This window comes from Myotis nattereri (genome assembly GCF_964212035.1).
Source record: "Myotis nattereri genome assembly, chromosome: 5".
In the NCBI taxonomy this organism is placed as follows: domain Eukaryota; kingdom Metazoa; phylum Chordata; class Mammalia; order Chiroptera; family Vespertilionidae; genus Myotis; species Myotis nattereri.
In genome coordinates, this window is record NC_138080.1 from 5,483,365 (window position 1) to 5,491,395 (window position 8,031).

The 8,031-nt window shown below is 53.5% G+C and overlaps 1 pseudogene across 1 annotated transcript; it reads right to left on the reverse strand.

Moving 5' to 3' along the window:
- Nucleotides 1-1,574: 1,574 nt before the first annotated feature.
- On the reverse strand, nt 1,575-2,510 carry LOC308519946 (large ribosomal subunit protein uL10-like; annotated as a pseudogene). The gene has a single exon. The product of its transcript is annotated as a large ribosomal subunit protein uL10-like (transcript).
- Nucleotides 2,511-8,031: the final 5,521 nt, after the last annotated feature.

The window sequence follows — 8,031 nt, forward strand, 5'->3', positions numbered from 1 at the left end:
GGGACAAACCATCCTATAATATGATGCCAGAATGTGAAAGCAGCTAAGGGCCAGGAAGGAAAATTAGGTAGGGAGGGAAGAGAGTATAGAGTGGGAGGGGGGTGGGCAAACTTTTTGACTTGAGGGCCACAATGGGTTCTTAAACTGGACCGGAGGGCCGGAACAAAAGCATGGATGGAGTGTTTGTGTGAACTAATATAAATTCAAAGTAAACATCATTACATAAAAGGGTATGGTCTTTTTTTTTTTTTAGTTTTATTCATTTCAAACGGGCCGAATCCGGCCCGCGGGCCGTAGTTTGCCCATGGCTGGGCAAGGTGGTCAGAGAAAGCCTTCCTGAGAAGTGACATTTGAGCAGAGGCAAGTGCAATGGTGGAGAATGACAGCAGAAATGTGAAAGGATCCTAACAGCGATGGCCTGAGGCTGTAAGAGGACCCAGAACTGGACTGTGGGTGTACGTACAGCTACTGCAGGGTGTAAGCAAACAATGCCATGGCTGGAGTCGTCTTCATAAGATCCAGATGGCTCTGTCTGCCAGGGTTCTCCATGCTCCCACCCTCCACCTGGGTAGAGCTAGGTGAGTAGATGTAAGTCCCAAACATGACACTGATTGGGGCTAAACAGCTCTGGATTCCTGGGTTCCTCAGGGATCCACCATGGACCTTGGACAGGGTCTCGAATCCAGCAGTTTTAAAGGACTCGGGGCTATGGCACTCTGGCAGACGCAGGGTCCCAGACCCCACCTTTAGGACTCAGGCTCAGGGACCCAGGTGTGCCTGGGAGACACACTGGCAACAGCGTCCCCAGCTGATGCTGGTGCAGGGGTCCACAGTCCTCAGGCAGAGAAAACAGCAGCCTGGGGACTGCCGAGCACAGTGCCAAAGGCCCCCCCACACAGGCGCAGTGGGGACCCACACCCCAACGCCCTTAGCCCAGCCTGCGTGAGGGTTACAATCTACTTCATTGCCAGCAAACATTTAGAATTGGAGAGTGTGCATAGCAAGGGGGCCCCAGGCTTCTCTTGAGATGCTGCACCATCTGCTAATTCTGGGCCACGTCTCCAGACAGCAATTTCCCCCAGCAGCCTCCTCGCCCATCTGTGTAAAGTGTGTGGATGTGCAGGGCTGGGGGTCCAATTGCAGCCACGTCAGTAGACAGAAGCCACACGTGTTCTCTCTGAATCAGCCCTTTCCAATCCTTGGCAGAGAATGGGAATCTGTGGGGAAGGTTCCCAGGATTCGTCGAAGCCTATTTACCTCGTTTAAAAGAACCAGGGAGACACGCTCCTGAGATTCTTAGAGAGCCTCCTGTTCCGCAGAGATCGCGGAAGCCTGCTGGGTGTCCCCTTAAGCCCTCCTTAGGGTGTCAGGTACGTGCCCTCGCCTGGAGAATGTTCTGCTGGCAACGATTAGGGATGAAAATTTTTATTGTTCAAGCCTAGGTAGTCCTAGCTTTAAAAATTCTTATCAAAACTGTACTCTAAGTTTTGTTGTTGCTTTTTTAAGAGAAGTAAGCCTTTATTTCCTTGTTTCTCAAATAGAGCTGGTTGAGCCGGTTGCTTTTTGGAAATTAATCAGAGACCAAACCCCATATCCTCGTCCGACTCCTCCGACTCTTCCTTTGCTTCAACCTTGGCTGGGGCTGCAGCAGGAGCAGCAGTGGTGGCAGCCACAGGGGCAGCAGCCACAACAGCAGATGGATCAGCCAAGAAGGCCTTGACCTTTTCAGCAAGTGGGAAGGTGTGATCAGTCTCCACAGACAAAGCCAGAACGCGCTGGTACCCGTTGAGGATAGAATGGGGCACTGACGCAACAGCTGGGTAGCCAATCTGCAGGCATAGGCTGGCCACTGCGGACACCCTCCAGGAAGCGGGAATGCAGTTTCCTCTGTGATGTCAAGCACTTCCGGGCTGTAGGTGCTGCCTCTGTCACACACCTGCTGGCCGATCAGCCCCAAGGAGAAGGGGGGGGGGGGTGTTTGGCATGTGCAGCAGTGTGGCTGTGCTGGCTCTCACTTCGTCTCCGGTCTGAATCAGCTGGGCATCACTCGGGATTTCAGCGGTGCCCCTGGAGATGTTAGCGGTGATGCCCAAAGCCTGGAAGGAGGAGGTCTCTGGCCCCAGACCAGTGTTCTGGGCTGGCACAGTGGCTTCACACGGGGCCATGGCACCAGCACGGGCAGCAGCTGGCACCTTACTGGCCAGCAGCATGTCCCTGGTCTCAGGGAGGACCTCCCTGGTGAACACAAAGCCTGCATTCGCCCGGATGTGAGGCAGCAGCTTCTGCAGAGCCGGGCTGTTCTCCAGGTGTCCTCCGACGGCCTAGCGCCTCGTGGTGTTCTTGCCCATCGGCACCACCGCCTTCCCGCGGAGGGACCTGCGGATCTGCGGCCTCTGCGTGGAGTTCGCATTGCCTGCTCCCACGATGAAGCATTCTGGATAACCATCCAGAAGTTGGATGATCTTAAGGACGTAGTTGGACTTCCAGGTCGCCCTGTCTCCCCTGGGCATCGCGGCGGTGCGTCAGGGATTGCCACGCAGGGTTTACAGACGATGTCACTCCCACGAGGACGCCTGGCGAGAGCTGTAGGTTTTTTCCTTAATCTCTTGTTTCATTGCAGGCAGGTAGAAGAAGGTCAGTTGGCACTTCCTCAGTTCTTGCCAGGGTTCTCCCACCAGGTTCACAGGCTCATGGAGCACCATTTCTACCTCCCACAGGCGGCGCGCTGACAACCTCCTGCCACGCACAGCAGGGCCTGCTTCTCTCCAGCCTCCCAGAGCATCGCCCACCGGCCCCTCAGCTGCTCATCAACAGGCCCCCAAAGGCCCCTCAAGCTCCCACCCATCGACCATCCCAAAGCCAGTGCCGCAGGTTTCCGTGAAGATAATGTGTTCCAGTTAGCTATCGCTGCATAAGGCATTACCCCAAGCTAAGCGGCTTCCTAAAAACAGCCATTTTCTTTTCTCTCACAATTTGGTGATGATCAGTTCAAGGAGGGCTCAGTTGCAGACTCCTCTGCTCCATGCCACATCCACTGGGGTCCATGGTAGCACCCAGCTGGCAGGTGGGCTGGCCCAAGCGAACCTCGCTGTGAAAGCAGCACCCACATTCTCCCTTCCTCTGAGGGAGGAACTCGGTTCTTTCCCACTACGAGTGTCTTCCTGTGAGTCTCCACGGGGCACTTTACTTCTCATACCTCTGGTCGCCAGTTCTGTGGAGGTTTTTCCCCACAACAAGCAATTTTCTGTGGCACCAGCGAGGTGTCCTACAATTTAATTCAATTCTGACGCTACCTTCCTGCAGATTGTGTCAGATCCCACAGGTTAAGGGCTCAGTCCCCCAGGACGACACACCCACCTCCCACTTCAGACCACGCCTGGATTTCTGGGTACGTGGAGCGCCCAGGGAGCCAGAGGCTCTGTCCAGGAATTCAGGTGGGGCCGGGGGCCATGCTGAGTGGCACAGGTTTCCGAAGTAGCTGCCTAACTTCAGAGAAGGAAAGAGAAACTAGGAATGTTGCCTCCATTCTGGGTCATTCGTCAAGCGTTGGCCCTTCTCTTCCACCTGCCTGCCATTGCCAGCGTGTCAGAGGCCTCAGCGACTTACTTTCCCTGATCCCGAGTTCTTATGGTGGCCAGAGGGACAGACCTATTGTAATGGCCAGCATCAGAACCCATAAATACGACTTTAAATGTTCCCAATTACCGTGTGAGATCAATATTGATTCCCCCACTTTAAAGATAAGAAACTTGAGGCTTAAAGAGGTATGGTCACCTGCCTAACCCATATAGCCAATGCTAGGTTGAAAATATATAGGATTAAAATTAGCTCACGGAGCAGGTGTGTGGAGTGGCGTCTGAACGCAGGAGAGGGCAAAGAGGAAACAGGAAGTGGAAAGCCCAGTGGAGGGGAGAGAGTGTAAAATGGAGAGAAACAGAAGAAGAGGCAGGGAAGGAGAAGAGAGGAGGGAAGGTGAGGAGGTCAGGGCAGTATCAGGGGACGGCAGCTCTGCATTGACTATGCCCACCCAGAACTCACCCCCCTTTACACCCATCCCCCTTTACATGCACCCCTTCCTCCCTGACGTTAGTGTGAGCAATAAAGTAACCCTATCCCCTTCTCCACCAGGGTCCTGGCTTTCCCCACTCAGCCGTGGCATTTCCTTGTTGACCCGACTTGCTCAGGGGCAGCTGGGCACCTCACCACAGTGGGCTAGAGGTGAGGATTTGTGCTCTACCGTTGAGAAGATGCTGTCTCCCCACCCATTGGGAGCAGGAACACATGTTGTTCCAGCTACTGCCGGCATCTATGTGTCACTGACCAGAGAAACCCTGGAAACAAAACCCACGCAGGAGAGCCTGCCTGGCACTCCTTTCCTCTGGTTTCCTCCTCAGGTGAGCCAGTTTAAGTCAGGGCTCCTGTTACTTGCAGCCCAAAGCACCCTAATTGACTATCAGCCTGAGCTGCCCTTGGACGTGTTCCTGGAGCTACCTGCCCCCAGGATGGTGCTGGAAAAATGGCTCCAAGTGCGTCTTCTATTGGCCCATCCAGAGCTACATCCCTGTGCTTTGTAGGTGTCCCGGGGAAAACCCTCTGTTACAGCTGCTTTTTTTTTTTTTTCCACATCAACAACAAATTCTTCAATTCTCTGCACACCAACCAATTCTGACACCAACTGGGTGTCCTATAATCCAATTTAATTCTGACACTAATGACCTGGCAATAGCACAGACACCACAGGTTAAGGGCTCAGCCCCACATGTGTGCTCCACTTCAAATGCCAGTCACAAGTAGCAGATCCCCAGGTTACTTGCACTTCTGTCCCACAACCCCTCTCTTCAAGTTCAATATTTTGCTAGAATGACTCATAGGACTCAGGAAAATACTTTACTTACTGTTATAAAGGATACTAGAGGCCTGGTGTACGAAATTCGTGCAGGGATGGGGGGGGGTGTCCCTCAGCCCAGCCTGCACCCTCTCCAATCTGGGACCCCTCGAGGGATGTCCAACTGCCTGGTGGGATCAGGTCTAAATGGCAGTCAGGATCGGGCCTAAACGGGCAGTCGGACATCCCTCTCACAATCCAAGACTGCTGGCTCCCAACCATTCACCTGCCTACCTGCCTGATCACCCCCTAACCACTGCCCTGCCAGCCTGATCAACGCCTAACTGCTCCCCTGCTGGCCTGATTTCCCCTAACTTCCCTCCCCTGCAGGCCTGTTCCGTCCCCCCCCCCCACATGCCCTTCCCTGCTTTCCTGATCGCCCACAGCTGCCCTCCCCTGCTGGCCATCTTTGACCACATGGGGGCAGCCATCTTATGTGTTGGAGTGATGGTCAATTTGCATAATACCTCTTTATTATATAGGATAACATGGGAACGGCCAAGTGGAAGAGATGCCTAGGGTAAGGCAGAGGGGAGACGAGTGTCCATGCTCTCTCCAGGTGCGCCTCCTCCCCAACACCTCGATGTGTTCATCAGCCGGGGAGCTCTCCAAACCCTGTTGCTTTGGGATTTCATGGAGGTTCCAATACATAGACATGATTGAGGAAATCATTGGCCATTACTTTAATCTACCTGAAGGCTGGGGGTCGGAGAGTCTGAAAGTTTCAATACTCTAACCAAGCTTTGTTCTTTCTGGCAATCAGCCCCCACCCTAAGCTACCAAGGGGCCCCCAGCACCTCCTCCCCTGAGCATACAAAAGACACTCTATCACTCCACAGATGCCAAGGTTCCAGGAACCAGGAACAAAGAAAAATATTCATTTTTTATTATATACACCCGTCATTCTCAATCCATGGGGTTGGATCAAGGGGACTCGTGTCTGCCTCCAAGGGTGAACATGAGGTCAGGCCTGGCCAGCCAGAGCACCTAAATCAGTTGACCACAGCAGTTGGCTCAGTGGGGAACTCATGACACGACACAAACCAGTGAGACTCAGAATATGAAGCGGAAAGTCCTTCTGTCCTGCTGCACCCTCTGGGATTCTGAGAGAACAGAATGCGCTCCCTGGGTCTGCAGGGGGTCACCTTGCACCATCTGAGGAGAGCCTCCCTGCGAGTGAGTGAAGGCGACTGTGAAGACAGCAATGCTGAGAGGGGACCAGAGGAAGCCCAGCTCTAATGATATCATTTGACCTCCTAGATTCACTTGTGCCTATGGTTAGACCAACCCCAGACTCTTCATAAGTGACCGAGTAAATGCTCCTCCACATTGAGTTTGACTTCTGATACTTGCAACTAAACTGGCTCCAGTTAATACATACCATCCTGTGCCTACATGGCCACCAGGCTGACCAGCCTGCTGCAGGGCCCTCCTCAACAGCCCTCGTCACTCATACCCCCAAATCCCAACTCTTTCTTTATTCTTAGAGTTGGGTCCCCTCAGTCGGGAGGAGCTCCCTTTTTAGAGTAGGCCTAATTTGGGAGTCTTTTAAAATAAGCAGTATGGCCCTAGCTGGGCTGCTCAGTGGTTAGAGTATCAGCCTGCAGACTGAAGGGTCTCAGTCAAGGGCACATGCCTGGGTTGCAGGCTTGATCCCCAGTAGGGCACATGCAGGAGGCAGCTGACCAATGATTCTTTCTAATCACTGATGCTTCTATCACTCTCTCCCTCTCTCTTCCTCTCTGAAATCAAATATGTGTGTATATATATACATATATATATATATATGTATATATATATCTCCTATCTAATAATAGACAAAGATGGTAATTGACCATACCTCCACTATGCTTGCCATGGGCTAATCAGCAGGATATGCAAATTAACTGCCAACAAAGATGCGGCCGGCAGCCACACAGCTGAAGTGAACAGGAGGCTTGCTCGCTCCAGTGATGGAGGAAGCCAAGGTCCCCCGGCTGCCGCGGCCCAGCTCTGAGCTTCGGAAGCAACAATGTTTCAATTATAGAAGCTAAACAAACCCTAGGTACCTGCTTTCAGCCAGCCGGGGCCTCAGAGCTTAGAGCGTCAGTGATGACAATAGAGTTTCAATTATAGAAGCTAAACAAACCCAGATACCTGCTTTCAGCCAGCCACAGCCTCAGAGCTGGAGCCGGCTCTCAGCTCCAGTGACAGCTATAGAAGGTAAATAAATCCCAGAATTTTAAAAAAGGGGAAAAAAAAGAGGCTGGGAGCTTCAGTCGCCCACCAGCCTGAAAACAGCCCTCAGCCCCTCACCCAGGCTGGCCAGGCACCCCAGTGGGGACCCCCACCCTAAAGGGGGTGTGACCAGCTGCAAACAGCCATCAGCCCCTCATCCAGGCTGGCCAGGCACCCAAGCGGGACCCCAACCCTGATCCGGATCACCCTTCAGGGCAAACCAGCCAGCCCCCACCTGTGCACCAGGCCTCTATCCTATATAGTAAAAGGGTAATATGCAAACTGACCTTAACAGCAGAAAGACTGGGAATGACTGGTCACTATGACACACACTGACCACCAGGGGGCAGACGCTCAATGCAGGAGCTGCCCTCTGGTGGTCAGTGCGCTCTCACAGGGGGGAGCTCTGCTCAGCCACAAGCCAGGCTGATGGCTGCCAGCACAGCGGTGGTGGTGGGAGCCTCTCCTGCCTCCTCAGGAGCGCTAAGGATGTCTGACTGCAGCTTAGGTCTGCTCCCCGCTGGCAAATGGACATCCCTCAAGGGCTGCCGGGCTGCCAGAGGGATGTCTGATTGCCATCTTAGGCCCAATCCCCCAGGGAGCAGGCCTAAGCCAGCAAGTGGTCACCCCCGAGGGGTCCCAGACTGCGATAGGGCACAGGCCGGGCTGAGGGACCCCCTACCCCTGAGTGCACAAAATTTTGTGCACCAGGCCTCTAGTATTCTAATAATAGACAAACATGGTAATTGACCATACCTTTGCTACTTCTCCCATTGGCTAATCAGCAACATATGCAAATTAACTGCCAACAAAGATGGCGGTTAATTTGCATACGTAGGCGCGAAGCAGCGGAGCAAAGACTGAAGGCGGCTCCGGCCAGAGCGAAGGCCTGGGCCCAGGTGTGGGAGGAAAACCAGTGCCGGCAGCCA